Genomic DNA, 4,991 nt, shown 5'->3' on the forward strand with positions numbered 1-4,991 from the left:
GGCCAAACTCATGGTGAGCATTGGAGCCACCTTGCAGGAAAAAAGGTAAGAGATGAAAAATATACCTAGATATTGCAAATTGTTGCTTTTCACTTAGGCTACACATGTGACAACAAGTGGAATTTTGACAAAATTCCAATTATTTTAGGAGCTTCAATGCTCTTGGACTCAATTGCCTCTCACACAATCTATTCTTACATTCCAATCACAAACAAGCAAGAAAGAAAATAACAAAGAGCTCATAGTAGACTCACCTTCTCACCCTCATGCATTGTAGTCCAAATGTGTTCAAAGGCTTGACAATGGCCCCATGATCCAAGTGTGGCTCCCTTGATCTGATCCACTCAATTACATCTAATGCACTCCTTGAGGGCTCCAAGGAAGAAAGGAAACATAGAGAAGACAAAGAGATATCTCAACCTCTTCTCAAATCCACTTCTCACTTCATACTTGTAGAACAAGACAAGGAAAAAGAGTAGAATGCAAGACAAGAGAGAAGCTTTACTCTTCCAATTTCGCCCTCACCCTCTCACTCTCACTCTCATTCTTCCTCACTCTCAAATGACACATAAGAAGATAGGATAGAACCAAAAAGAAGAAAGCTATCAAGTTTGTAGATACAAAAATGAGCTTATCCATTGACTTTCTATTTTTTATACATGGGTTGAGTTTGGCACCATGCTCTTCTATTTGGCTTTTAACTAGTCCTTCTTATTCTATGCACATAGCTTTAGATTAAGTAGGATTAATCTCTTGAAAGTGGACAAAAACTAGTGCCCATGAAACCTTGTCCAATTGTGGGTCTTCCTGTCTAACATTGAAAAATATCATTAACTTGCACGAGAGTTGATTCTAGATCTCAAAATAATATCATAAATAATTACATAACAATAGAGATTGATAAAAAATGCCATAAGTAGATCAAAATTATTAATTTTCCAAAAATTTCCCATTGCCTTATACCTTTATTGGATTTGGCCTTTTGTTTGCCGTGTTTCTTTTGTGGTATCCAACTTTTACTATTTGTTGCTTTGTCACGATTGCTTTTTTCACTTTTCCTATTTTGTGATTAACATTACCCCCCCTTAGTCAACTACTAGTTGCATGGTACTCTTCATCAAAGGTACCATGCTTCAACTTGCACTATAATAAGAAATATTAGGGGAAGTCATATGGCCATTATGATGACAACAATGGCTGTCATTGAGGCTTACTGTGGTAGTTGGATGTATTTGGATCAAGTAGAAGTGGTGATTGGGGTTAGATAGGGATCTTTAGATTGGGATCTTCTAGTGCTAGTTGGTCAGATCTAAATGGGGTGGTCAGAGATGCCAACAATAGAAGATTTGTAGCTTTGGGTAGATACTACAAATTTCCACATTTGCTTGTGCCTACAAGGGAAAACCTCTCATTCTTTCTCCCCTTAGGGGAGTGCTAGTTTGTTTTTTGCATGCATAAGACATTTTAATGGATTGGGATTGAACTCTAGAAAAGCTTGGAGTGTTGTCTCACACTTGAGGATCCAATCCATATACATGTTGTGGTGCAAGTACTATGTGAATGCATGTGTTTCCATAGGCTATTAGATAGTTAGAGGACAAAATTATGGTTTCCTCTTGTCGACAGTTTGATGATGAAGAAAGGCACAAGTTGATGGGTAGAATATGAGAAGTATTATCGTTTTGTTGAGAGACAAGAAAGTATCATAGAATTTTCATGGATTCCTTTCAAAGAATTGATTTAAGAAATACTACTTATCAATGCAATCTATTGCAATCAAGCTCCAACGAGAACTAAAAACAATCATATGTCAATAATCTTGAAAAGTAGACTCTCTTGAAATTAGAAAAAATACCAAACTACTTACTTTTCATGGTATAAGTACTCTGTAACCTCCTAGATATAGTTGAGAGCACTCCTTTTTCACCTAAAACTGTTGAGACTATGCTTATCAAAAATATCCCAAACAAATCTTTGGAATGGAATTTTTAGAACTACATTGTTAAGAGCCTTGATTTCTCTTAGACATCTCACACCTTGTGAAAATCTTCTCTTATGTTTTGTTGGTGGCTTAGATGCCTTAGAACCCTAACAAATCTTGTGAGCAATCTACCTAAGATGAACTTTTTGCTTCCTTGCAATGGCTTTTGTTCTAGCCATAGCTATATTCACCAATTGCAAAGCAACATGCCTTGGATAGCTATCCTGCATTCAAATCCTTATAGAAGTTTCTTCCTTCATGATAAGAAAACCACCCTATGATGGGTCACATCCATTGGTCTTGAGAGGAAAATTCCAATATATAAATTTAACTATTAAAAAGAAATATATCTAATCCCTTGTATGCGTAAGATAAATGTTAATAGACTATTTAACCTCAAATAGACTAAGCCTCATGAAGGGATAAGAGTAATGCATGGAATGCAAAGGCTTATATAAAATAGGTTGATATAATGCATCCTAGTTTAGCCTTATAAGAAATGCATCCCCTTTTCATTCATGAGAAGATCAAAGTCTCATTTAGGCTTCACAAAAACAATAGTGCATGCTTTAACTTCATGAAATTATGAAAGCAATTGTTAGTCTCTCAAGCATGCAAAGTGAGCTACAAATTTTTTCAAATTATGTGATATGGAAATTCTTTTATCAAATATGTTGATTTTGGAAAATGAGAACCGGCTTAGTCTTGTGCGAATTGTATGCACTAATTTTTGAAAAAACCCAACTAATCCCATAAGAATACCTAAGTGTATGTAAAGTGGGATGGACGTGAAGCTAGTAGAGTAGGCTAGATGCCCAAAAAAGGGGTGAAACCCTAATCAAATGTCTATAAAAATGATGAGAACTAATGTAGAAGCTATTCATGAGTGTGGCAACTTTGCTCTTATCTTTTTTGTGGTCCTTGTGAGCGTATGGAGAGAAAGAGAGTGACAAAGTATGAGCGTGAGGGACAAGGAGAGGAGTGGAGAATAAATTTTTTTGGTGGAGAAGGAAGAAGCTATAAGGGTTTTTGGCTACATGCCTAGCTACATGGATCTAGGGATAGACCCAATGAATAAACGACTTCAAGCATAGGGGCATCAATTGAACACTTTAAAATGCTTCTAAATAAGAAAGCTATCAATGCAATCTTGAAGGATCCAAAGTATCGAAATCTTACAAAATAAGAGATTGAGTTTTTCTTGAGAGGGAGCCAACTTAACTCAAGTGATATGCAAGCTTTGTTGGATGAGGTAGGTATATCTAGCAAGAGATACACAACTATTTACAAATATTTTTATAGGAAGATAAAGGAAGCTAAGATCCAAGGATTGATATTGTCAAACCCAATCTCACTCAAAAGAATGCAAAAACAACTGAATGATCAAGTTCTACAACTCCTGGTGGCGCCATTTCATATCAAAGATATGCATCATTTGGCACCAGGGGAGATGATGGTTTACAACAAATACAACAATATATTTTTCAACTTGAAGGCCCTATAGTCATACTTTGTTCAACTATTTGAGGTGATTCCTGATGAATGTGATACGATCTCTTGAAATTTTTACTCAAGCTTGATGAGTGCCAAATTGTGAAGGATAAAAAGCTTGAAGGGGCCACCATCACCCTGATGAATAGGGCACTCCATCCAAAAATTTCAAAGCACAATCCAAAATAGTTTAGTGTCTAGTTTGATGACAATATATTCACAATATTGGACGAATTTAAAAGGTCAATGGTTAGTGCATGGAAAAATCAACACATTACCCACTACATGGTACGTTCACTACAAGATATAGGCCTTATACCAATGTTAAAAGCGACAAAAATACAAACAACAAAATTTGCCCCCGTCGTCGCAAAAAGCGTCATTATTAACGACGCCATTGAATTATCGGTATTGGCATCGCTATTGGCATCGCTATGCACGTCGCAAACCGCGCTAATGCCAATACCGATGGTTTGTGACATGCATAGTGATGCCAATAGCGACACTCATAGTGAAAAATTTGCGATGCTAATAGCGACGGTAGCAGGGGAAAAAAAAAAATTGTAGCACAAAAACAATGTATACTGAAATCATAAAATTGATACATGAAATAAATACGTGATCGCATAAAAAGAAATTGGTACAATCATGACAGGATATCACTAATACATAGAACAGGTCTACATAGATCAGGAGACCCAAAAATAAAGGTGTGTGAGCTCCAGGGATCCAAGGGCGAGCTACGCATCCTCGTCCCTCGAAAGCTCATCCTGCCGCAAAGGAGTATCGAACGGACTCTGTAGAAAAAGAAACAACACATCAGTCCACCATAAAATAATGCATTCAAATATCTCATGGTAACTATGAACAAGAAAGATGCGTGACTTACAGAGCCGCCGCGTCTATACAATCAATCGATCAATGCCTTGAGACCGTGCCTCTCTGCATATTGAGTCTCAAAGCCAGTCAGATCGCGATTTGTAACGGAGTGTTGCAAAGAAAACAAAATGCTAACTGTTAGACACATGATTGTTAGTACAAAGAATCTTTCAAAAAAATAAACAAGCAAAACAAAAGAAAAACTTACAAAGTCCTCCAAATATGTCATGTGGCCGCCACTCCCAAGATGATGGACCACTCCGGCCTCGAGTCGTGCCCTCGCTGCCTCGCGCTGCTGACTCCAACGTCTTGGAGAATCTGTAGCCTCCTCCCTCAGTTGGCGCCAGTCGTCTGCATCTAACCACTCGGGCTTTGCAGCCCCACTCTTGATTGCTTGCGTGCGTCGGATCGTCTATGTGACATGTATGCATACATGCAATCCATCATCCAGCCCATAGAGAATCTATCTACTGCGCCTGGCACCGGAAACTCCTCGTGCAAGGATGCTACTATGTAGTCCTTGGTCCCCTTCAGTATATTCTTCCAATGATCCAAGACTGATGCCAGGAGGCATATTTCACGGTGGATTCCTTGCCACGGTGGATTCTGTGAGGTTTTACGGTGGATTCCGTAAACTTTG

The sequence above is a fragment of the Lygodium microphyllum genome, chromosome 17 (assembly GCF_053477565.2).
Source record: "Lygodium microphyllum isolate KBCC chromosome 17, Lygodium_microphyllum_v1.1.10, whole genome shotgun sequence".
NCBI lineage: Eukaryota > Viridiplantae > Streptophyta > Polypodiopsida > Schizaeales > Lygodiaceae > Lygodium > Lygodium microphyllum.